This window comes from Carettochelys insculpta, chromosome 10 (assembly GCF_033958435.1).
Source record: "Carettochelys insculpta isolate YL-2023 chromosome 10, ASM3395843v1, whole genome shotgun sequence".
NCBI lineage: Eukaryota > Metazoa > Chordata > Testudines > Carettochelyidae > Carettochelys > Carettochelys insculpta.
The window spans coordinates 8,264,330-8,291,526 of NC_134146.1; the positions used below are offsets into that span (position 1 = coordinate 8,264,330).

General features: G+C 43.7%; 1 long non-coding RNA gene across 1 annotated transcript; it reads right to left on the minus strand.

Annotated features, from left to right (window-relative positions):
- Positions 1-674: 674 nt before the first annotated feature.
- Positions 675-23,921, minus strand: LOC142018678 (uncharacterized). The gene is made up of 3 exons (XR_012646877.1): positions 23,744-23,921; positions 3,514-3,599; positions 675-1,177 (listed from the first exon to the last, which is right to left on the minus strand). It is a non-coding gene; the product is annotated as an uncharacterized LOC142018678 (long non-coding RNA).
- Positions 23,922-27,197: the final 3,276 nt, after the last annotated feature.

Here is a 27,197-nt window from a genome sequence, read left to right on the forward strand (position 1 = left end):
TTTGTCAGATGCATGAGTGGGGAGGGAGGAAGGGTTCCAGAGTACAATTTAAAAAGGAGGTCTCAGTAAAGGGGAGGGCCAGAGCTGACAAGGTCTATTCAGTCAGGGTGGAAATGGCTGGCCCATCATTGGCAGTTAATGTGGAGTTGTGAACATCTAGAGAGGAGAAAATAAGTCAGTTCATCGGGGGGCGGGGGGGGATGTGGCCCATAGTCAGATGCTAATGTGGAGGTGTGACCATCAAGAGCTGAGAAACTGCTTTTGTAATGGGCCAACCACTCCCAGTCTCTGAGTTGCAATTTATTTGCAAATTTGACTCCATTAACCAAGGATTTAAAGAGAGACTGGGAGTGGCTCACACCTTACAAAAGGAGCTTCTCTGCCCTAGGTGTTAACATCTCCACATTACTCTGACAATGGGCCATATCCCCCTGTCTTATCTGACCTGTTTTTTCCTCTCTTCATACATACTACTGATAATGGGCCTTTTCCACCCTGACTGAATAGACCTTGTTAGCTCTGGCCCTCCCATTTACTGGGAGCACACTCTTTAAATACCCCTCTGAAACCACCCTGCTCCCCCCATGCATCTGATGAAGCGGGTCTTTGCCCACGAAAGCTTATGCTCCAAAATATGTTAGTCTATAAGGTGCCACAGGACTACTTCTTGTTCTTGAAGATAGACTAACATGGCTACCTCTCTGATACATGATGGTATGGTTGATGTTAGGTCCTGTGATGATGTTGCTTGTGTAGATATGTGACCAGAGTCGGCAGCAAGGTTTGTTGCAGGGATTGGTTCCAGGTTTAGAGTTACTGTGTTGTGGTCTGTAGCTGCTGGTGAGGATTTGTTTAAGGTTGGCAGGCTGTCTGTAGGCGAGGACTGGCCTGCCTCCCAAGGTCTGTGAGAGTGAAGGATCATTGTCCAGGATGGTTTGCAGATCACTGATGCATTGGAGCGGCTTTAGCTGGGGGCTGTATGTGATGGCCAGTGGTGTTCTCTTGTTTGCCTTGTTGGGCCTGTCTTGTAGCAGGTGGCTTCTGAGTACATGTTTGGCTCTGTCAATCTGTTGTTTCGCTTCCTTAGGTGGGTATTGTAGTTTCAGGAAAGCTTGATAAAGGTCTTGTAGATGTTTCTCTGTCTGAGGGATTGGAGCAAATGTGGTTGTACAGCATCCTGTATAGCAAGCAGGATAACATCAGAAAAGGGGCTCTCATAAAAAAAAAAAAAAAAAAAACTTCCACACAAACCTCCACATGGCTGGACTTTACTAAAACAAGACAGGAGATTTACAGTGCACATTTCTCTTCTCTACAAAAGAAAAAGGACTGTAAACTATCTAAACTCCTACTTTCCACATGGGGCCACAATAGTGGTACCCGTAATTCACCCAGCAATATTGTCAATCTATCCAGCTACACATTCAGCTGGGCAGAAGAATCTTCCCTTTCTTGGACTCTTTTTGTCCCACCAACCCTATAAACTTGATGCAGTTCTGTGGGGATCTGGAAGTCTACTTTCGCCATCTCTGGCTCAAGGAATACTTTCAACATGACACTGAACAGCGCACTGACCCACAGTACTATACTTTCTTTTGTACTATATGGAGCCCTAAGTTAGACTGAGACATCTGCCCATGAATGAATCTGTCTTGAGTTTTTGCATCAATCTGCATCTATTTTTTTTCCAAATGCATTGACAGTTTGGGGAGATGGGAGCAGAAAATTCAATAAATATATTATTTTGGAAAATTACATTTTAACTCTTCTAACATCACAAACCAACCCTGTAAATTCATATATACATAACACATACTTTCCATTGTTCATCTCCATTTTCTAAATTTCAGTAACATCTCCCCCTTCATGTCATTGACAGATCAGTTATGAAGCTCAAAGCAACATCTGGGTTGCATGACAAAACATAAGCAATTTGCTTTCAGGTTATTTGATTTTTAATTGAATTGTATTTGCTTTATTGAAGCCATACAGGATAAGTCATAATCAAACTGAGGAAAACAAGTGTTAAATATCTTAGATGTCCCTATGAACCTGTAAGAATTGCCATTGGGGTATCGTAGCAGTGATCTCCAGTACAAAACAGGGCTTTAGGTGGTAGTGGAGACCAGCCATGAAAACAATATGTGAAAATCAATGTCTTGCATTTAAATCACATGCAGATTTAAGTATATGTAATTAACGGCAATCCAAACTGGTGAGTTTCTAGGACTCTATCTACCTTATCTTCTAACAGCTGAGGAAGTGGGCTTTTTCATGCCAGGAGAGCATAACACTTGATTTTGCTGTTCCACAGCTGCGTCTACATGTGCATGCTACTTCGAAGTAGCGGCACCAACTTCGAAATAGCGCCCGTCGCGTCTACACGCGTCGGGCGCTATTTCGAAGTTAACTTCGACGTTAGGCGGCGAGACGTCGAAGTCGCTAACCTCATGAGGAGATAGGAATAGCGCCCTACTTCGACGTTCAACGCCAAAGTAGGGACCGTGTAGACGATCCGTGTCCCGCAACGTCGAAATTGCTGGGTCCTCCATGGCGGCCATCAGCTGAGGGGTTGAGAGATGCTCTCTCTCCAGCCCCTGCGGGGCTCTATGGTCACCGTGGGCAGCAGCCCTTAGCCCAGGGCTTCTGGCTGCTTCTGCGGCAGCTGGGGATCTATGCTGCAGGCACAGGGTCTGCAACCAGTTGTCAGCTCTGTGGATCTTGTGTTGTTTAGTGCAACTGTGTCTGGGAGGGGCCCTTTAAGGGAGCGGCTTGCTGTTGAGTCCGCCCTGTGACCCTGTCTGCAGCTGTGCCTGGCATCCCTATTTCGATGTGTGCTACTTTGACGTGTAGACGTTCCCTCGCTGCGCCTATTTCGATGTTGGGCTGAGCAACGTTGCCGGCCCTGGAGGATGTGTAGACGTTATTCATTGAAATAGACTATTTCGATGTCGCAACATCGAAATAAGCTATTTCGATGTTGGCTGCACGTGTAGACGTAGCCCACATTTGTGAAATGCTGTGCCTTCAAGACTTACGGGTGTGCCTAAATTAGCCACTTCAAAAACATTCAATTAAGACTCTTCAGTCTGGAAAATCCTTTGGTATAGCATCATGATCTATTCTAATATTTGTGTATACAATTTTTTCTGAATTATTTTTCCTTGGAGAAAGCTTACAATGCAATGTCACAGCTACCAAAATAGAGTGCACTATTATTGTCATTGGGACAACTTTTCATATTAAACAATCATAAATAAAATTCACTGCTCAGTTTTAAAGGGATGAACACAAAGACAGTTATTTCTACTGTATATTATTCCAGTTTTGATTTCATAACAGCATATTGTCTCTAGTATCACATCAACTTAGAAAATTTCCTCTTATAATTTGACAAATACAACCATTTCAATGCAGATATAGCGCATGGTAGCCCATCTTTCTTTTCATAATGGAATTTTTCATATCTCATTTTTTGCACTTAAAGCAATTCCATAATTTTGTTTCACATACCTTCAAACTGCATTTAATCAGTGTAAATATGCTTCATGTTAAGCTTCCCATGCAGACTGGAGGGATTTGTTGGTCTGATGCATCAGCTAACAAATATGAAAAAATGAATAATATTACTGCTCTTCATAAGCATGGGGAAAGAAATAGTTGGTTTGACAAAAACATAATGTAAAAATGACATTTTTCTCTAGGTAGACCTCTATCAAATATACGCTTCTGTTCCCAGAGCAAGATACCCATACACAATATCACCTTTTCTGATATTTTATCATGCATATTTCTTCAAGGCACATTGTCACCCCAGAGTCTGTCTAGCTATTGATAAAGCTGCCCTAGATCTTGACTGTATGCTGCATGCATTTGTAAGTTTTGAAGAGGGACTGGCTCTGAATTTCTGTATAATGTCCTATTTGCGCCAATAACTGAGCTTTTAAAGTTCCCCGGGAAACTTTAATGCTAACACAAGGCGCACAGTAGCGGGCAGGTTTGATTTATTCTTCATTTTAATTTGTTCCAAACCAGGATGATTATCAAAGTTTTGCTGGATGGATTTTCAAGAAAAACTCTATTTTGAGAAAACTGAAATAGTTTCCCCATCGTCGGCCTGGAACACCTTCTGTCAGATGGCAGGGCCTGCCCTAGAAACAGTCAGTTTGGGGTCTCAGCTGCCCTCTTCCCCAAGCTCTGGGAGGGGTGAGGCTAAGAGCTGGGGAAAGAAAAGATCCAGGTGAACTAATAAGTACTAAAACCCCCACAAAGCAGCAATTTCCCCATCTCCCAGTGCATTTCTGGCAACTTCCCAGGCAGATGGCACGCTCAGGATGAATCCAGAGATGAGTGCTGCAGCACTGTGAACATTGCCTGGCTTACACAGAAAGGAGAAGGTTCCCCTTAGCATGTCTGTACACCTTGTCCCTAGACTGGAGCCCTGTGCAGGGCTCAGCTGCCTCCCTGTAGCTGGCACAAAGGTCTGATCTCTGCCAGGCTGGAGGCTGGTCTCTGCAGGGCTGGAACTTCTTGACCCAGGCACTAGATCCCAGAGCAGTTCAGCAGCTCCCTTGGTGGGATGTGGACATTAATTGGAGACTCCCCAAGCTGTTCTCCCTTTGTCTCAGCTCCAGTCTCAAGGACCAAACTCAAACTAGTCTCTTCTTTGGGTTAGGCAGAAGGAGTAGGGCTAAGGCCAGAAGTGGCAGGGCCAAAGGAAGCTGGCTCTCAGCACTGCCCAGAGCACAGCACCCCTGGCCCTTAGCAGTGCTAGAGAGCACAGCCTCGGGGCCTTTTGAATTGCTGGGCCTTGGGGCACTGGTCCCCTTTGCTCCTCCTCCTCATTGGTGGGCCTGGGTCAGGCCCTCCCCACCCTCCAAGAGAACAGTCTCCTTTTGGCCTCAGCTGGACTTTCTAGACTACTTTGCCCCCACCCTTGACTCCAGGCATGCTGGGAGGTGGTGTTAAGGGGCTATGGTAACCCTTATTTTGTAATCCAGAGAAATGGACCTCTGCTCCCCCTCCTCCCCTTGAGGCTCCAGAGTTTTTGAGAGCTGAAGAACTCCAAGTGAAGGCTACAGAAAAAAAGGATAATAGAATTATAAGAAGTCACTCTTGAATTTACTGTGAATATATTGTCATGGGGACAACTGCTGTAACAGCCAGTCGTTATGTCCCGTCCAAGTTTGTAGCATATACAGCTGCTTTGTTGTACAGCACCTCTCAAAAGGAGGTGTCAGTATTTCTACTCATTCACACTCTGTGTTATTACACAGCAGATTAATTATTTGTCAAAAATCCATCCACAGTGAAGCAGTGTAAAATTTGCAGATCTCTCTGGATCACCATGCATATGGGATAGAAATAACAGAACGTTGTTGTGAAGAGCTTGCCGTCTACACAGAAGCAAACACTGGTAACAAAATCCAGGTTGGTTTAGACTTCACGCTTGAGAATTTGGGCTGACTTCTAGGTTAGTAGGGGAATGCAGAGCCCAACGGTTTTCTCTGCAGAAGGTTCAATCTCATTCCGGAGCTGACCATAGGGAAGTGAGGCTTTATAAGGTCATGTTGTCCATCAGCAGCAAAAGCACTTGGCCTGGAGGCCAGGACAATAACCAACATTTCCCTTGCTATGCTCTTCATAAAGGTAAAAGGCCGCAGAAGTAAAGCCCTTGCAGTGGAATGAGTTTCATTGGAAAGAAGCTATAACCCAGCAACTACGCTACATATTCTTGAGCACCATCTGTTGATCCTTCATGGAACCATTCTGTACATACCGATAAACTTGGAAGGATTAACTTTTCATTGAGAAATGTGGATGTACCACTATGTACAAAAACTAATGAAAATATTCCCAGTTATAATAAAATACATAGATAAAGAAAGACAATGTGGCCTTCTCCTCCTCTGTCAATAATTTTGCACAACTCTAAAAATGTAAATGGGTTGAAGTAGAGAAGAATGCATAACAATACATGCTGACATTATCTGTTGACATTATTTAAAAAATCAAATTCTGCCAACCCTGCACATAAACAAAGTACTTTTGTTTATTGTTAGAACCAGTATAAATAATTTTTGCTGAGCGGGGGGTGGGGGCAACAGCTGTGCCTATCTCTTTCATTGATTAATGGGAGTGGCCAACTTATGAGCATGCTCTGTATTACGTTATGCAGAAGAAATGGCTTTATCTGCAGTTCTGGTCTCACTGAAGCTGTGCACCTGGTGCCATGTCAAATCTCTGTGATTAAGCCTTCCCAGAGCCAGGCTGCTCTCAGTGTCTGTGTTGCTCTGCTGCGGGCTCTGACCCCAACTCTGTGCCTTTGCTAGTGGCAATCAGAGGTTGTGGCTCAGGAGGACAGGGTTTTGTGGCACTCCAAAGGCAGAGTGGTATGATCAGCCCATCAGGTGACATTCCCAAGGTGACCTCTGTGGCTGAACCTGTCACATAGGCATCCAGCTTCTCTTACATGTGTCAAAGTTAGACTCAAGACTCACAATTTGTCAGACCACTCTGTTTATTAGCAAAGCTGCTCTGCTAATACATTTAGAAAAGTGAGTCCCCTCCCAGGGCTCAGGTCTCTTAATTTATACAGATCAAGAAGGCAAGTTAATAGACAAAGGAAAAAAAAGGAAAAAAACAGACGCACAGCCACCCCATATAGTCCCTGAGACCAGTTACGTACCTTCATTTCCATATCACCTTTAGCAATCCCCTGCCAATGACTCCCTGGTTACCTTAATTAATTACTGTCTAGCACCTACTGCTCTGGTTTCTGCTTTCCCAGGCACACCTGGCTCCATTCAAACCCACCCTACATTCCTACACACAGTATCAACATAACTTCCCCTTCTTGAGCTCAGAAGTAACATTGTATCATAGTGTGGTTTAATTTCTTTTTACAATGTAACTCTTTTATGTACAATGTCACATCTTATACTTCCACACATGCATAGGAATTGAACTTCTCACTAGCTGTAAGAAACGCTATTTGATAAATAGTAACAGAGAGGAAGCCGTGCTAGTCTATACACTATCAAAACAAAAAGCAGTCAAGTAGCACTTTGAAGACTAGCAAAATAGTTTATTAGGTGAGCTTTTGTGGGACAGACCCACTTCTTCAGACCATAGCCAGACCGGAACAGACTCAATATTTAAGACACAGAGAACCAAAAACAGTAAGCAAGGAGGACAAATCAGAAAAAGATAATCAAGATGAGCAAATCAGAGAGTGGAGGGGTGGGGGGGAAGGTCAAGAATTAGATTGAGCCAAGTATGCAGACGAGCTCCTATAGTGACTCAGAAAGTTCCCATCACGATTTAAACCATGTGTTAATGTACCGAATTTGAATATAAAAGCCAGTATATTCAAATTTTATATTCAAATACTGAATATAAAAGACAGTATATTCAAATTTGAATATAAAAGCTAATTCTTGACCTTCCCCCGCACACCTCCACTCTCTGATTTGCTCACCTTGATTATCTTTTTCTGATTTGTCCTCCTTGCTTACTGTTTTTGGTTCTCTGTGCCTTAAATATTGAGTCTGTTCTGGTCTGGCTATGGTCTGAAGAAGTGGGTCTGTCCCACGAAAGCTCACCTAATAAACTATTTTGCTAGTCTTTAAAGTGCTACTTGACTGCTTTTTGTTTTGATATTTGATAAATCAATGTTTGGCTGCGATACAAGCAGCAATCATAAACAATAATGCTCACCCTTGCTCCTAGACGGCCCTCGCATTGCGTAAGTCAGTGGTATTTTCCCTGTGCAGCGAGCTGCTTTGCATCTGGGAGAGTGTGCTAGTCTTTTACTCTGCTTTCTGAAACTTTGTCCTGAATGTACAAATATGTAACTAGAGCCAGCGTCCCAGGAGCATTTTTAGTGTTCCCTGCTATGTGGTCATTTTTGAGAGTTGGTGTTCGAGCATATAGCCGCAAACATTGACACTGATGATTAATAAGAGAGTCCATATTGTTGAAGAGCTCATGTCCTTTCATATAACCCAATGGTCCGTACATGTATATGTAAGGGATATGTTATTGGATTATTTTTCATCAACCAAAATATACCAGCACATCTTTCTGCTCCTTTTTTTCCTTAACAGCTGTCAAAATTAGGTAAGAAACTAACTCTCCTTTAAAGTGCTGCAAATGACCTTCCAGGATTTAAAAAATAAATAAATAAATACTGGGACATTTAACATGCCAAGAATTTTTCTTCAGTCTGGTAACACTCACTATGCTCCAGGGCCAAGGGAGGTAACCTTGAAACACAGCTAACATGGACTCGACTCCTCACTTTCCTGCCATCTGCACTTTCATTAAAAAAGTACCCTGGGAGAATAAATTGAGTCGGAATCAGATCACGAACATTACATGCCCAGCTCACAGTTTCTTTGCCTATGTGTAAATTACTAAACAAGGTATGAGACACTGGAGCCAGGTCTACACTAGGCATTAAAGTCTATTGTAGATATGCAATTCTAGCTCTGGCAACTACATAGCTAAAATCAACTTATCTACAATCGACTTGCCTGGCCATCCTCACTGAGGGAGGTCAATGGGAAAAATTCTCCTGTTAGCCTCTTTTTCTCCTCACAATGTTGACAAGCACAGGGGTTGACTGTCATCCCCAGATAGTTTGATTTCATGCATTCCTACTATGCACAAAACAAAATCGAGCCCACAGAGGAGTAACCCAGGTCAATCATCCACATAGTTAAGGCATACCCTGAGACTTACACCCTGTAGCTTTACAAAGTGCTACATAAACAACTGGTATTCTCTCTCAATACGCACCTGTAATTCCCGTTAGCAACAATGGGATTTACCAGTACGTATCAGGGGAAACAATACCACTATAGCTGTTCAATGCAAACAATAAACCAGGCATGCTATATAGAGGCTATTACATCAGCTGCTGTTAGTTCTCATTCACAGCTGTGTAGGGATTAAAGTAAATGAACTAGCTGGCAACATTTAATTTCAACTGGTCTTCCAACATGGGACCTCGTATAGCTTTAGAGCACAACAAACATCTCTGCATGCATCAGGTGGTAATGAAAGGAATGGAAACTGCAGCGTATGTGCCAGGTCCTCAGTAATTTAGGGTTTTTCTATTTTCTAGAGGCCTTATTCTCAGACATAAAGCAAGGTTTCAGCACAACTTGCTAAAAAGCCAGCAGCTGGGGACCAGATATATGGTCACCAAATCCAGGGATGCCTCCAGGGGGGCTCCTTTCACATTCTTGAATTACCGTTTCTGGACAAGGGTAGCACAAGGTGAGGTGATATGCTTTCTAAGAATCATGCCATTTTACTCAAAGAAAGCCTATGATAAAGCTATGGCTGCAGAGAAATCTTGCAGGACTTATGGGGCCTACTGATGAGACCTATCTCCAGGGGCATGCAGAAGAAGACAATGTTGAAGGTGCATAGGAGGATAGGTTTATAACTAAAATGATCTGGACAAACTAGAGAAATGGTCTGTGGTAAATAGGATGAAGTGCAACAAGGACAAATGCAAAGTACTCCACATACAGAGGAACAGCACACATAAAAATGTGAACTGACCGCCCAGGAAGGTGTATTGGAGGAAAGAGGCATGGGGTCATGGTGGACCTCAAGCTAAATATGAGTCAAGAGTGTGACACTGTTCTAAGAAAAGAAAACATTATTCTGGGATGTGTCAGCAGGAGTGTTGTGAACAAGACATGAGAAATAATTCCACTGTGCTCTGCACTGATTAGGCCTCAGCTGCAGTATTATGTCTAGTTCTGGATACCATATTTCAGGAAAGATGTGGACAAATTTGAGAAGGTCCAGAGAAGAGCAATAAAAATCATTAAAGGTCTAGAAACCATGACCTAGGAGGGACAACTGAAAGAACTGGGTTTGTTTAGTTCAGAAAGAAGCGTGAGAGGGGACGTGATAACAGCTTTCATGTACCTAAAACATTACAAGGAGGACTTGACTTAACTTGATGCAAACCCTTGTACTCCAAATGGAGCCTAGGTCATCTACAAGTCTCCTCCACCTCACTTTGTCACAGGATAAAACTTCTAGGTGACTCCAGGAGCACCCCAGTTGTTGTCCTTCAATCTCAGTAGATCATCTTCACATTGTCCGAGGTCTTCCTCTTTTGCATTTTCTGTGCAGGTTACATTTGAGAGCTTGATGCACTATGCTTGAGAATGGTTTCTGCGCACGTGGCCTAGTCACCCCCACTTTCCTCTCTTGAGTTGAACACAAAGTGGTCTTTGTCCTGCTCTGTTCCAAAGCTCCTCATTTGTGACAGAGTCTTGTCATATGTGAAGGATGTAACTAACTCAGGCATCTCTTTATGAATGTCTGTAGCTTGTGATTTGAAGACTTTTTAGTACATCAGCTCTCACATCCATACAAGAGCACACTCTTCAAATTTGTGTTGAAGATCTGCAGTTTCGTCTTCGCAGATATTATTTGTGAACTCCATATGGGATAAAGCGTCTTGAATGCAGCTGTTGCTTTCCCTATACCGGCATTGATATCTTTGTCTGTTCCTCTGTCTTTGCCCATAATACTCCCCAAGTAGGTGAACTGCTCCACGTCTTCAGGGTCATCTTCTATGTCATCCCCTCCCAATGTGATGATGATGACTGGTTGATCCTCCTTGTATTTGTCTTTCCAGTCATTGAGGTAGTTTTGTCTAGTGTTGTGACCTTTTCTTCCATGAGTTCATGTTGGTGTGAAAGGAGGGTGACATCGTCAGCAAAATCAATGTTCTCTAGCTTTTGAAAAGTGTCCCCTGAATGCCGTGTTGATTGCCATATGTTGTCCTGTTCATAACCCAGCCCATTTTGACCAAGAACAGGAAAGGTGACAATAGGCACACTCTTCGCACTCCTGACAGTATGCTGAAGGCTTTAATGGAGTGGACAGCAATATCATCACACACCATCATAGCCAGATTCTATACCAAGGTGCAGAAGGTATTGATTGTGCAATATTATGTACCAACCAGCAAAGCAGCTGAGGAATGTGAAACAGATGTCTATGAGAAACTACAAAGTGTTGTGAACCAGAAAGCAAAGAAGTCTATCTTGATTTTTGTTGAGTGACTTCAATGCAAAAATTGGAAGCATATATATAGGTAGAAACCAGGCCATTGGAAAAGAAGTCCTAGGCACCATGAATGAAAATGGAAAGTGCTTCAGTGAATTTTGTTCCTTCAACGGATTGGTGATTGGTGGTAGAGTTTTTCCACACAGAAGGATCCATGAGGTCACTTGGATTTCACTGGACCACCAGTGAGAAAACCAGATTGACTGCATCTGTTACAAGGAGGAGGATGAAAATTCTTCTCCTTAACCTCTGAGGATAGAACAAGAAGCAATGTTGCAGCAAGGGTAGTGTACATTGGACATTAGAGCTACGTCTACACTACACGGTCTTGTCGACAAAATGCCGATTTGCTCAACAAAGCTCATGGAGTGTCCACACTAAAATATGTTCTGTCACCAGTAAAACGACAGAATGTGTCACTTTTGTCAACAGCCCTCTGCCTCTCCCTCACAAGGCAGCACACCTTTCAAACAGAATCTGTCGACAAAGAAGCCACGTGGACGCTCTGGGCTCAGGGGGCGGGGCAGGCCTCTGTCAACAGACAGGGGTTCAGAGTCACTGGGCAGTCCTGTCTGCTGTGCTTCCAGTTGGCTGTTCTGTCTAGAGAACAGCTAGGCAGTCTGTCCGCTCTCCATCAACAGAGCAATCCACTTTTGTGGGTGGCTGTGATTTGTCGACAGAAGTTTTTCTGGAAGATAGCTTGCAACAATAACTTCTGTTGACAGATTGCTGAAGTGTAGACATAGCTTAAGAAAAACTTCCTAAGCCCTAGAATAAATAGCTTAGAGAGGTTGTGCATCTTCGTCACTGGAGATATTTAAGAGCAGGTGAGAAAGACACCTGTCAGAGATGATCTTGATGGTGCTTGGTCCTGCCATGAGTGTAGGGGACTGGACTCGATGATGTCTCAAGGTCCTTTTTAGTTCTAGTGTTCTATGATTCTATGACACCTTATTCTGATGCTGTTAAAGCCAATCAGCTCTTAGCAACTTCAACAGTAACAGAAATAGGCCAGTGCTGACTGCTTTTAAAAGTCCATCCACTACAATAGTGGAAGATAATCTTAACTGTAGTTGTGTGCTTTGTTTTCCACCCTGAATAGCTAATGTGCTTGCAATATCTCCTCTTGCAGGTTTTTCAGTTTTGGTCTTATTTTTTTTCCTTTTGCATATGCCTGGAGAAACATATTTCAAGGGAGGTTTGTTTCGTTAGCCTTTCTCCCACTGTTTGTTCTATAACTATCTAGGTTCTACATTTACACTTTTCACATATTATAATATGCCACTTCTTCCATTGATGTTTTCCTTTCCACTGCTGTGATGCATTGTTTTGATCTACTACCCTTTTGCCTTGTTACCTTTGCCAACTCCTTTGGATACTACTTTTTTTTTTTAAATGTTCAGTCGTGAACATGTGTTTGAATTTCAAGTTCATTTTTCTTTCAAAAAAGACAACTCTTAAAGTATATGGGCTCTTTTGGCTTGATTGGTACAGTGTGTTTGTTCTCTTGTATCATCTGACACACAAAACTGGATGTTTTTATATAAGCGCTACTCTAGGACTTATTTTGGGGAAGTTCTTTATTATCCAGGAGGTCAGACTGGATCTGGGTGGGGAACCTTTTTTGGGTCAAGGGCCACTGACCACAGTCAGTGGGGTCACACAAAAGTGAGACATGAAAGAAAAAAAGAAGCTAAAACTCTCACTGATGTGGCCCCTGACTGAGACACTCCCTCACACTCCAGCACCGTGGGCAGGAGGGTGGAGAAGGCGGGGACTGAGGTTCAGGGACTCCCCCAGACAAATTAACTCTTGTGGGGCCTCAGTGTGGGACCAAAAATGTGGGAGTTCAGGGTATGGGCGATGGTTGCTGGGGAACAGGTGTGGGGTCTGGGTGGGAGGAACAGACTGAGGTTGATGGAACCTGGGCAGGAGGGAGAGTACAGGAAGAGGCTGAGGGTGGGAGGGGTTGCAGGGGCAGGGTGGGGATCTGGACAGGTGAGGGTTGGGAGCAGTTTGGGGTGGGGGTGCTTAAGGCAGAGAAAAGCCTGTCCAGGGATCTTTTTTTCTGCCGGGCACTGTCCCCACTGCTCTGATTGGCCAGAATTCCAGCCAATGAGAATAGTGGGTGACGTCTCTTTGCAGGCAGTGCTACACTGCCGTTCCCCTAGTTGGGGCGAGGGAGGGAGAAGCATCTGTGCCATTGCTTTCTTCTCCTCCCCACATGCCCAGTCAGAGCCCATGGGCCAGATCCAGCCCCATCGTGTCTGATCCAACCCAGAAGGTTCGGGCTCCCCACCCACTGTGGGCTGAATGCTGGGGAGGGTAGACCCAAGCCTCCGGGTCCAGATCCAGACAAGCCAAGGTCCAGATCCTTCCAGTCTTGGAATCTACAAATCCATGACTCCTAAAACATTTCCTGTCACACAGTCCAGACTTTAATGATTAAGTAATGACTAATAAATCCTCTGATCAGTAATCGTTTATGCCCATCTACCACTGTACTAAAATAAATGTGATGGTAGAGAGCATTTCAGGTGGAAATATTCCCATCTCTTGAATTTGTCATCCTTTCTTCACCTTTTGAGTGAGGAACTTGCTTGATTACTCTGTCAGCAATTTTACAAGACATGGGCATGTGCACTTTTTTTTCAGTGTTCTGAAGCGCAAAGAGAACATGGTATAAAATGTTAATGTAATTAATATTGGCAAATATAATTAACGTTGGAAAAGATTTTGGCGTGCTGCAAGTTGATAAATAATTTAATAATCTCCCACTGAGTACAGATCTAGCAGAAACTTGATATGACCCCTATTTTTCAGATGCATTGGACTAGCTGTTACATTGAATGCATTTTTAAACCTGAAAATATTCGCTAAATCACCATGTAAAAAATCTGGCCAAGGTGGGTGCAAAGAGCTGTTAATGGAATACAAAGCATTTCATCACTTCATCCCTTGGTCCAAGTCAGGCTCTGAGGATATGACTTATTAGGAGAGGTGGAAGGAGACATGACGTATGAGGAGAGGCTGAGGGACTAAGGCTTATTTAGTCTACAGAAGAGAAGAGTGAGTGGGGATTTGATAGCAGCCTTCAACTACCTGAAGGGGGATTACCAAGAGGATGGAGAAAGGCTCTTTTCAGTGGTGACAGATGACAGAATGAGAAGCCATGGTCTCAAGTTGCAGTGAGAGACCTAGAACAGATATTAGGAAAAACTATTTCACCAGGAGGGTGGTGAAGCACTGGAATGCGTTACCTAGCAAAGTCATGGAATCTCCATCCCTAGCGGCTTTTATGGCCCCACTTGAAAAAGCCCTAACTGGGATTATTTAGGTGGGGTTGACCCTGCTTTGAGCAGGGGGTTAGACTTGATCACCTCCTGAGGTTTCTTCCAACCCCATGATTCTATGATTCTGTATGTCTACATCGCAACTGCCTGTGGTTAGCCTATTTCAGTTTGCTCTGTCTCTGTCTCAGGGGCTGCTCAATTGTCATATTGATGCTTGAGTCAGAGCCCAGGTTCTGTGACCCTGTGACTGGGAAGGGTCCCAGAACTTGACCCAAACATCTACACCATGAACCTGAGTCCTGCAAACCTGTGTCAGTTGACCCAGTTCAGCTGTGCGTGTTTAACTGCGGAGTAGACATACTTTTTGACATGCTGCTGTGTTTTTTTTTGCCATGTAGTAACCTGAGGCTATTGCTTTTAAAGACATTTAAATTGCTTTCTACCATTGGCAGATTTACAGCTTTCATGTCCATATGTTAAGATCGAAATAACATTTGAGTCAAAGTTGTATAGGTCAGTAATGAATAATAGCCCTCACCTGTTTGGTACTTTGAGAATGTCAAAATCCAAAATCTCACATTTTTGAAGTTGTTTGCTTTCTCAAGTTTGAAAGAAACCTAAAAGAAAATTGTTCACAATTTTTCTTGCCTACTACTTTAATATTTAAAAAAATTATTATGAAATATAATTAATGTCTTGAGACTGCCTAAGGCTGCAGCTAATGGAATTTTTGAGTGATATTTCAATAAAAAAATTCCCCCAAAAGCATGACATTGCAGTAAGTCAACAATCTTTTAATAAATAAGTTAAATTTTTAAAAAAGTCACTTTTAAATTGAAAAGCTTCTGGTCAAAACATCACTGTCGGTACACTGGTACTGATGTAAAACAAGTTAATGCCCCCATGCATGCAGCTGGGGAGGATAGTTCAGTGGTTTGAGCATTGGCCTTTGTAAACCCACAGTTGTGAGTTTAATCCTTGAGGAGGATATTTAGGGGTCTGGGTCAAATAGATTAAAAAAAAATCTGACAGGGCTGGTGCTTGGTCCTGCCAAGAGGATAGGGGATGGACTCAATGACCTCTTGAGGTCCCTTCCAGGTCTATGAGATATGTGACTCTCCCTATGCTTGTATATCACAATGCCCCCTGAACTGATCCCAGTAACTTTCTCACAAGAGTGGATGCAGAGTCTCTCTGTAGAGCCACATGTTGGGGCAGCTGCCCTAACTCATCAAGGAGCGGAAACAGTCTGACTTGGTAACTGTTACTTCCTCCTAAAGAATATTGCAGCTCCATAGGTGCTTGTCTAGAAGAGAAGTGATTGGTGTGTCTATACACTGGTGGGTACAGTGATCATCCCTATGATTCCAACCTGATTGGATAGCTGCAGAAGAGTATACAGGGAACCCTCATGGAGCAAGAGATGCAGCATCGTACTGGAGTTCTGCCACTCTCTGTTGTGAGGGACTGTACAGTGATGTAGTATATGACATCCTACATAAGAGCAGTCATACTGGGTCAGACCAAAGGTCCATCTAGTCCAGTATCCTCTCTTCTGACAGTGCCAGGTGCCCCAGAAGGAGTGGACAGAATAGGTAGTCATCCAGCGATTCCTCTCCTGTCATCCATGGCCAGCCTCTGATAAATAAAGTTGAGGGACACCTTTCCTTACCCATCCTGGATAACAGCCATTAATGGACCTAACCTCCACAAATTTATCTAGTTCGTTGTTGAATCCTGTTCAAGTCCTGGTTTTCACAACATCTTCTGGCAAGAAGCTCCACAGAGCTACTATGTGCTGAGTGAAGAACTTCCTTTTCTTAATTTTGAACCTGCTACCCATTAATTTCATTTGGTGGCCACTAGTTCTTACGTTATGGGAACAAATAAACCACTTTTCCTTATTTCCTCTATCATATCCCCCCTTAGTCTCCTCTTTTTGAAGCTGAATTAAAGAAATTAAATATACATTTGTGTATTTTAAATACCTTATTTTGGCAGTGGGAGTGGGCTGAGCAATGTACGAATGATTTAGAATGTGCCACTAGAGCTAGTGGGATAATGAAATAAAAGAAGTCTGAATTAGACACCTTTGGGCGCATAGACTAAAGCAAACAATGTAGCTGTTGGGGATGGGGTTATCTACTGAACTGTAGACAACTAAGTATTTCTTGAACATTCATAAGGACAAGTGAGCCATTAATAATTCAGGAGCTACCCTTGGCTGATATAGTGAATACAGTGGCTGTAGGCAAAGTGGGACAGGATATTATTAAAGGGAGCCAAGAAAGGAACTAGAAAATCTTCTAAGACAAGTATAATCTTGTGTGCTATAAAAAGCAGCCAGCACTCAATTTGATATGCAATGGATGTCAGCTTTGCAAATGAAACACTGGAAGCTTCCCCAGCAATGAATAAGAAAATCTGACTATCATTTATGCAGAAAGAGGAAATTAAGCAAGTAGTTTTATGTGGAAGTATGGTTAAAACTGTGCAGTATTTTTTAAATACCCTTTTGGGAATAATATCCTGACACAGTGGCCCTAGGCTTTGCTCTTAGGATTTCACGCCAGGCTTCTGCGGGTTGCAGTACATCAAGTACATTATTTTTAGTTGCATCCTACAGACATCATGAAGACTAGTTCTCTTGGGATTGGAGATGGGTGAGGGTTCAGGGGGTAAGGAGGTGGCAAGGAGAGGAGAAGACTTGCTTTCATTTTGCATCTAACATTCCATTGCAATAACAGGCCCTAGGGATATCACAAACAATAGACTTCCAAGGACTTTGCTGTGAGACAGTGCAGCAAAGGGAAGCTACAATGCAAGCTCAGTCAGATACAGTACATCCTTGAGTTATGTGGAGGTTGCATTTGTGCAACCCGAATGTAACTTGAATTTTCGTGCCAGTCAAGGGTAGATGGGAACCAGGCTGCAGCCGGGTTCTCAGCTCTCCTGGGCTTGCAGGAGCTGGGAAACTGAGCAGGGCAGCAGCCGTGGTCAGTTTCCTGGTTCCCGGAGTGGCAGGGGCAGCCTGGTTCCAGTATCTCTGCCACTTGCTACTTGCAGGACCTGGGAAACTGACCAGCTGGCACACCAGCTGGTCAGTTTTCTGGGTCTTGCAAACAGCAGGAACCTGGAACCAGGCAGCAGCCTGGCTCCCGGCTACCCTCCGCTTGCAGAGAGGGGAAACTGAGTAGGACAGCAGCCTTGGTCAGTTTCAGGTCTCCAGTAAGCAGAGGGGAGCTGGGAACCAGGGGCAGCCTGGCTTCTGGCTCTCCTCCACTCCTTGGAGCCAGGAAATTGACCACGGCTGCTGCCCTGCTCAGTTTCCCAGCTCTGCAAGCAGGGGGAGCCAGGAGCCAGGCTGCCGCCTGTTTTCTAGTTCCTCGCCAATCTGGGGACCAGGAAACCGCTCCTGTCAGCGGTGGCAAGATTCAGGCTGCTGCCCCTGATAGGAGCAGTTTCCCCACTCCTGTCCTGGGTGACAGCCTGACTCATGACTACCGCCCCTTACAAGAACAGTTTCCCATTGCTGTCAGAGGCAACAGTTGCATTCACCTGAGACACACACAACTTGATTGCTCATATCTCAAGAGTTTACTGTACTTTTTCTTACAGCTGCCGATGATATTCTTGGCACACTCTGCAAAGAATGCATGTTCTTGTGTGGGTGATCCTGGGCAGGGAAAAGCCCTGCATATTGCTGAAGTCCAAAATCCCTTTTTTCCCTTCCAGCTGAACAGACCACTTGGAGGTGAGGTGCTATAATCTATGTCTCATTAGCTTCTTCCTCTTCAGTTGGGCACTACACAATTTCCTGTCCAAATGGGGTTCTTTTTCTTAGTGGGAGTGCACTATCCCAGGGACTTCATTCAAAGTTTCCTTCCTCCAATGGAAAAAGGGGCTGGCCCATTGCATTAATTTAGAAATTGGGGGTACAGGAGGGCAATTCTGTTTCCCTCTGCATGTATGGTGGGTTCTCTTTTTGTTTGCTTCTGTCTGCCCACCAGCTGACCAATGGGAGATTTCCTTCTCTCCAGCCCAACCATGCGCTAGAAGTACAGAGAGGAGATGCCCAATGGAGCTATGTCTACACTAGGCAAAGTCAACTGCAGATACGCAATTCTAGCTATGCCAATTGAGTAGCGAAAATTGACTTTTCTGCACTCGGCTTTATTTGGCCATCCTCACTGAAGAAGGTCAATGGGAGAGTTTCTCCCACTGACTTCCCTTACTCCTCACCTCTTGCAAGCGGTATGGGGATCGACTGTGACCCCAGAAAGGTCGATTTCACATGTCCCTACCAGACATGAAATTGAAATTGAGCCCCTGAATGTCGACCCGGAGAAGGTAGATCTTCTGCACTAGTGTAGACATAGCCTTAGACACTCATGTCTGGCTGTGCTTTATCTCCTTCACTGAAATAGCTGCTTAGGGACAAGCTATTGCAAGGTGCCGGCCTTAAATTTTTTTTAGTCATGCAGGGAAGACTTGGTCCCTAGTATTGAGATGTCGAGTCTAGGTGGACACACTGACATATTTACACAATCTCTTCCAACTGCCACCCTTTTGTAGTGTGCTGGTCTCAGCTGTGGTGCAAAGCATCAGACTGTTAGCTGGTCTGCCTGCTGCATGCAGCGTCATCTCTGGATCAACAAATGTCCTTTGTACAAGGAAGGAAAAGAATATTTATCAGGCTTAACACCTGGATGTCTTTTATTGCTACATGGAAGGAGATACTTTGTAGCCCAGCCTGTTAGAGGATGCAAGTGGTATCTGTGAGTATGTAGGTGGGTCAAGCTTTAATTTTTTTGGGGGGGTACTTAAAGCCATTGCTAAAGAAATAGGAGAGCTCGGTCTCATATGTCAAGCATATTGGTAGTGGGAGGAAGGAAAAAACATTAGAGCTCAGCTATTGCTCATTCATTGTTTGCAAGGAAGACTTAATGTCACAGGGATTAGGTAGTTGGCTATTTTTAGATGCCTATCACCTTTAGAGGCAATTTGAAGCAGCAGAAATCACCTCCGGCTTGTCTTTGTGCTGCCAGAACAGCGCCTGGTAATAAGCAGGACTTCTTTCAGTTTTAGAGTCCTTAATTTCCTTCAGGACAGAGACAGCATAAATTCAGACTCGCAAGTTGCTAAATCTCCGTCAAACCACCTGCGAAACACTTTCTGAGAGGGAGAGCTGAGTGGCAGGAGGGGAGGAATTGGCAAGAATTGTATCAGCCGTGGCAAGGTGGCACATTCACAGCTATCTAGCAGATGCTCTTTTCCTTTGTCTCTCCTGCAGGCTTGATGTGAAATGAAATAGAAAGGTTAGACCCAAGCAAGGGAATGACATGCATTTACTGAAAATTGAAAGAGCCTCTGTGTGTGTGTGTGTGCGTAGGTAAGCGAGAGAAGGAGAGGGAGAGATTTTGTTGATTTTTAATTTGAAAAACTATGGGCCAAATTTATCTGCACACTCTGGCTGCTTGCTCTGCTCCAGTCACACAAAGCAACTGTAATATCAATTTAACCAGCCAGTAACATACCAGTGAATCTGGCCCTAGGATAACACATTAACTAGCTGGGGTCATGGGAAATGATAATAGCAACCTCTTACACAACAGATGTGTTCTGTGAGCCTGAGACTGCACTGAATTGATTTGAGCACCGAGGAATTTAGTCCTGAGGATCTGTTTGGATTCATACCTACTCTGGTGATAGACATCTATGCCATTCATTGTTACTTCCGAGTAACAGAGAGGCATCTGTGTTAGGCTGTACTCTAACAAAACAAACCAGCAATCACCCAGCACTCTAAACACTAAAACAATTTATTGGGTGATGAGCTTTCATGGGGCAGACCCACTTCTTCAGATCTGGAGATAGTGCTGAACTGAAAATCGTGTGACAGTTTTGGACCACAGAGATACAAAAAAAAATTGAAATAAAAACTGACAAATCAGATACAAAGACAGCCATCAAGGGGAGGGTGAATTGCTCTCTGTTGTGACTCACACATCAACGTGTTTAATTGTTGCAGTAGTGGAAGCTTTATCCTGCTGCATACACAGTTTACACCACAGTTCCGCCCCAGCAGTGAGTCAGTGGCCAGATGGCTGCCCAAGTGACCTTGTTTAACTTTTGACAGTTATGCTGGGTGTGGGGCTACATTGCACTGCCAAAGCAACAGAAAACATACATGGGGTCTTACCTTCAGCTGGAGTAAATTGACGTATTTCTGGAGAGGACAAAGGCACTCTGCTGATCTACACTAGCTGAGGATTTGGCTGTGTATCTCTAACATATTGGCTAAGTTAAATTATCCATAATTATTCAGGAGCTGAAAAGGAGCTGGATTGACTTTCAGATCCCCAAGGGAGGCTGCGGTTAGAAAACATAGTTTGTAACTTGTGAGCTGAGCATATCTGATGAAGGCAGAGGATGAGAGTGAACAAAGAACCCACTGTTGTTGTTCTTACATCGCTCTTCTCTTAAGTGACAGTATTTTGAAACTGAATTACTTATTCTCAGAATACACTGTTTTATTTTCTCTGTGAGTCCTGGGATAGGTTCAGTCAAAGATCTTCTCAAGACTGTCACGCAATAGGGTGATGATGCCACTGAGCTCACCTACCCCACCCCTGGAACACCACATCATCTGGTTCTGGTCAGCCAGAAGATCTGTTCTCCCCCAGTAAAGCACAGAGGTGGGGGTCACAGCCCAGAGCAGAGCAACACAGATAGATGCTGAGAACATCTCGGCTCTAGGGAGGCTCAATCACAGGGAACTGATGCAATCCCAATGTGACCAGAACTCCAGATAAATCTGTCTTACTCTGCATAAAGTTTCATACCGAGCAAGGTCATAAGTTGTTCTCCCCCTTTATCAATGAAAGAGAAATCTATCTATCTATCTATCTATCTAATCACAGGTTTATATTTCATACTTCTAACTATGAATACAGGAATGATACATGCACACAAATAGAGTAAAGTCATTCAGAAGACTGCATGTTCTCCATTGCCCTATTTTGCACAAAACATATTCAAGTTATGCATATTCATATTCAAAAACTCATTTTCGTAAAAAAGTATGGTGACGCACCACCACAGATCCCCCTAACAACAGCTACATGGTACCTGAGAGAGAGTTAAGTGACTTTCCACAAAGGATCTCTGGCAGAGGAACCCAGACCTTCTCAGCCACAGTTGAGTTTTTTAACTGCAAGTTTACCCTTCTTCTATTAAGTCTTAGCCTTATGAGTGGAGGAATTCAGCACACTGCTAACAGTTGTCATTATCAAAGAAAGACAAGTTAGATGTACAAATCTCATTGAAATTCAGTAGGTGTTTGGCACCTCATTCTCTTTGGCTTCTTTGGAATCCCAGCCAAAGGTGGTCGATTTCCATGTGATGCTTTCAGTCACCCTTCATCTCTACCTTCTTTTCTTTGGTCTTTAGCACTGCTAGCACAGAATGAGCTAAACCTGTAGTTCCAGAGGTTATAGGAAGTGTTTTTCTGAAGATGAGATGCTGTGTGTTATTCCCAACATCACCTTGGAGTTAAATACTCTCATACAGTAGTTGGTATTGCTTGTTATATTAAAGATCATGGATTTTCAAACACAGTGCTCGTATCATGGTATAGATTTTTGTCAGTGAAATCCAAAAATGCTTGAATTGCAGCAGCTGAAGTATACCCTGAGAACTCCAGAGTTTAAATCAAAGTGGAATTATTTTGTTCCTCGTAAATCAGCTTTGCAGAAGGGATCCCCAGCTTGTTGGAAGAACCCTTTTGCTGTGTAGAAGCTCATGTGTGAGAGGCAGGTGTGGGATCCAGTTTAGAAGTTACAGTGTACAGGAGAATACATCAACCAGCCTGAGGAGTCCCACACCAAACCCAAAATAAAAATAACCTGATCATATCTAACTAAACATTTCCTTTCTACTTACATATTTACACAAATAAGCCAATGGTATTATTTTCAGAGCTTGCTCGTGGAATTTTTTAATTTGTTTCCTTCCCATGTGTCATTCACTGTGAGCTCTTTGACAGAAGGATCATCTGCTCTCTTTCTTAGTGGCTAGCACAGTAGAGCCTTAGTTTGTGAGTGGGTGAGAAAGAGTAAATGAAATTTGTGAAAATGTTAATGAACATTTTCAAAAGAGTTCATTCCAAAAATTACTATTTGAAAACATTGAAAGAACAGGCCAAAGTTAATCGCCTAAGGCTACGTCTACACTACAATATACATTCAATTTTAAGTTTATACCACTGGGTTTTATAAGGTAAGTATAATGTGCTGTTTTGCTCACCAGACAAAAGCTGAGAAGTCATTAAATCCATACAAACATATATTTTATTCTGCCGTGAGCTCACTGCTAGTGGATTCTCATATGCAGTCTGCAGTGGCAACTTTTAAAAGCATCCTACTGTTGCTGTGTCTGATTTGCTATGGTCACCATCAGTAGGCATGCTTTTTGACACTATGGACAACACATGAAAGGTTTCTAGTGCTTTTGGGTGCCTGAGTTTCCGCAATCCAGCTCAAGACACCTTATAATGGGGCCTGATTTTCAGAAAGTGGTGACCCACCTTCCCCTTGAATCATTAGGCCCCTTTGAAGAGTTTTGAGTTGGGAAGTTACAATTGCTAGTTACCTCTTACAGGTTTGGCCTTTGGCTTTTGTGTAGATTATTACACACAAAGGTTTTAATACACAGGCCCTAAAATAGGCATTAGTGGTTTTTGCTGGTGAATTCTTTTGGCATTTATCCCACGCCCCAGCATGAGCTCAAAAAACCAGTGTTCTATTCTTATGTGCTCCAAAGAACTCTTGAAAATCCATGCTCTTGTGTAGCACTTTCCATAAGGGGTTTCCAAAGTACACGTGCGTATTTATAGATTTATACTTGAAAATACAGTAGCTTTAGTGAAATGTCCCAGCCTGTGTTTCTACAAGAGACCCAATAAGTCTGTGAAGAGCGAATTGAAAAGACAATGTGCACTTTTTCCCATATATTTTCACAACAGAGCATTTGTATTGTCCTCATATTATAGGTGAGGAAACTAAAGCATAAAGAGGGAAGAGTATCCATAACAAAACAGGCTTGGAGCTGAGAAGGCATGAACCCCAGGGCTCCTGAGCTGGTATCCCATGATACCTCTCTCCAATTAAAAGGAAGAAGAAACAGACTGCTATTCTATTTGACAATGTATTTTAGTCTAGGGGCTAAGAGTGTTACACTGACCCATTTGCTTCTGGAGAACTGAACCTTCCTTAACTCGTGAGAAATGTTTTTAAACCTCCCTTCCACTGAACAGCTACTAAAGACCTCCCCCAAGCTCTTACCTATGTCAGGCATGCCATTGGCTCCTTCAGAAAACCGCTTTTACCGAACGGATGTTTCCTCAGCGAGATGCTGTGTCCCAGCTACTTCAGCAGCATAAAAAGCTGCCTCTTGTTTTCATTCAAATGCCTCTCCCCCAGTGCTCTTGATTAGTTACAAATGGGACCAGGTTTGCTGGTCTCAGCCTTGTTGCCATTTGTGCACATTGCAAAACCACTATGCAATTTGCTGCAATTGGCACGCTGGGTACTAAAATAGCCAGGGTTACCACGGATCAGAAGTAAGGTGCATGGGCACAGCAGAGTTGCAGGAAGAAGCTGGCAATGTGCCTTGCTTGTGCTTACAGAACCAATGCTGGCTAAAGGCTATTTATGCATCACTTTCACCCCCGTACTATGGGAACAGCACTTATGATTGAGATCCATTATCTCTGGTGCTGGGGAAAGCTTTCTTTTGTTCTTTTATCTGGCTTCTGAGGAAGATTTTCCCCCATCCTTGGAGGGTGTCCTGGATCTCGCTTTTGTTAACTGAAAGAAAGGGTGGCTCAGAATTGCCCTGATGTGAGGAGAAAACATGTGGACATTTGGAATTTAATTTTTAAATGTAAGAAACCCAGGGAAGCCTTTCTGAGATGCAGGGCAATGACTCTGACGTGTGTTTGTGACACTTGCAAATATTGTCTGGCACCTCTTGGTTCTCATTTATAATATAAAAATGCTGTGGTCGAAACAGCTGCACAGTGGGTGACTTCGCACCCCTTTCTCAGCAACTGTCCTGGGCACTAGGTTTCATCCACACACTGTCTTCCCTGGTGGGAGATGGCTGTAAAAACAAGAGTTTACAATGCAAAATGACCTCATTTTGAAAGATTTCAAACCTCAAATGAGCTTTGTTGTTCCCTCAGGATTTACCACCAATAGAATAGTTGGATCCAAAAAAGAGCTTTGGGATTTTTCTTGGGGAATTACTTTGGCAACAATGATTGGAATATATGAAGGACACACAACTATGACTTTGCATTTAATTTAGATACAGCCGCAGCTGCTGCTAGGATATGTTCATAGGGTTGGATTCTTTTTCCCCCTAGACAATTGAAGATCAGCTCTAGGATGAAGTTGCATCAGTGATGAAGGTAGTAAGACAAGGATTATGCACTAATGTAAGTATTATCTCTAGAGGATAGTGTTTCTGGGGATGATTGGTTGTTAAGTCATGGCCACATCTTTCCTGGGAGTATCACTTCGGGCACATATTTCCTTAGAGTGGACTCCATCACACACCTGGCCTATTTTCCTGAACAATAGAAGCTCCTCTGATTCTTTCTGACCTGAACATGCTCAAAATTAGTTTGATTTAAAAGCCTTACAGTGAGAATTCTTTTTCACACGCAATAGAGATCAGAGAGTAAGGCTATTAACAGTCTAATTTTTTAAGCCCAAAGTGCCATACATATCTAATGTTTTTAAGAGCAACAGTTTGCAGCAATACAATCTCAAACAATCATAGATCTGCAGAGTTTAAACATCATTGAACTGCATTCAATTTCATATTCATTAAGCAAAGGAGCTATGCCCTTCTCCCTTTTGGAATTATAACCATCTCTCAGTTAGGCGAATAAGTGCAAGCGTTATAATTTGTATGAGTTTATATTCAGTGGCCAAGTCCCAGCAGTTTCAACATGGATTTCCTTTTTATCCCTCATTTGAATACTCCAATAGTTCCCTGGCTGGTTGGCATTTAGGAGGCTGTATTAAGGCATGATGTGCTCGTGGGAATGATGTAAGAGGAAAGCTGATAGTCATAGGCGTGATGTTTTTGACAGGTTATAAATAGCTGGTATGTACATCAAAGCAGTAAATGAATCTTCACCATCAGTCCTCTGAAGTGCTAAAGCAGGCATAGGGAGAAATGATACCTACTTCCCTAGGACACAGAAAGAGAAAATAAAACCGTGCTTGACTATAATGTGGTTGTCCCCTGTAATAATTCAGTCAAAACTCCTGTGCTTATAGGTACAGGTACATACTCAGCTCTAAAAGGGCAGAACCGTATTGGAGTAAAAGGACATGCTTTCATGAAAAGGAAGCCCTTGTGACTTAAAGTTCTGACTTGGGACTCAGGCAATGTGGCGTCTGTTCCCTGCTCTGCTACATACTTCTTGGATGACTTTGGGCAACTTGTTTAAAATCATAGAACACTAGAACTGGAAGGGACCTTGAGCAGTTATTGAGTACAGTTCCCTGCCCTCTTGGCAGGCCGAAGTACTGTCTAGACTGTCCCTGATAGGTGTCTACCTAACCTGTTCTTAAAAATCTTCAGCAATGGAGATTCCACAACCTCCCTAGGTTATTTATTACAGTGTTTAGCAAGCCTGAGAGTTAGGAAGTTTTTCTAATGTCTAATCTAAACCTCCTTTGCTGCAGCTTAATATCATTTCTCCTTGTCCTATCCTCAGAGGCCAAGGAGAACAATTTTTCTTCCTCCTCCTTGCAACACTCTTTTAGGTACTTGAAAACTGCTATCATGTCCCCACTGAGTCTTCTCTTTTCTAAACTAAACAAGCCCAGATCTTTCAGTCTTCCCTCATAGCTCGTGTTCTCTAGACCTTTAATCATTCTTGTTGCTCTTTTCTGGACCTTCTCCAATTTCTCTACATCTTTCTTGAAATGTGATGCCCAGAATTGGACACAACACTGATGTACAAATTGGATGCTGGGGGAGTGGGCAGGCGTAGCCTGCCCACGGCTACAAGGCCCCTCTCACGATGAGAGGGGACCCATTAAAAACAGCCCGGTTCCAAATAAATATGGGGGACAACGAAAGAAAAACCAGGAGCGGGAGTGAGGGTCAAAGGTTTAAAAGAAGGGAGCCGGAGGGGGACACCGAGCAGAGGACCCCGGACAGCGTCCACCATTCCTCAAATGCGTCCAGGGAGTTGGTGGACGCCACCCAGAGGAACTCTGCTCAGATTCGTGAGCGGAGGGAGGAACGGAAGTAGGCCCCACAGTCGCAGGTCGCCCCCTGGTTTTGTAAATGGCCATTTTGGCCGTGGCCAGGAGGAGGCTGACGAGGAGGTCCCGCGACTTTGTGGGGCCACGGATAGGGTGTGAGAGGATGAGAAGGTGTGGGGAGAAGTGCAGCCAGAACCTCAAGAGGAGGTTCTGGAGGAGCCGGAAGAGGGGCTGCAGCCTGGCGCACTCGATGTAGATGTGCACCAGGTTCTCCCTCGTGCCGCAAAAGGTACAGGTGTCTGGGATGGGGGTGAACCGAGCCAGGTACACGCCCGTGCTCACTGCTCCGTGGAGGATTCTCCAGCTGATGTCCCCGGCGGGCCGCGGGACCAGGGTGGAGTAGAGGCCGGCCCACCGGGGCTCCCCACCCTCCGATGACTGCAAGAGGTCCAGCCATTTGTGATTGGGGCGGGACACGAGGGTGGGGAAGTGGAGCGTGTGAAGC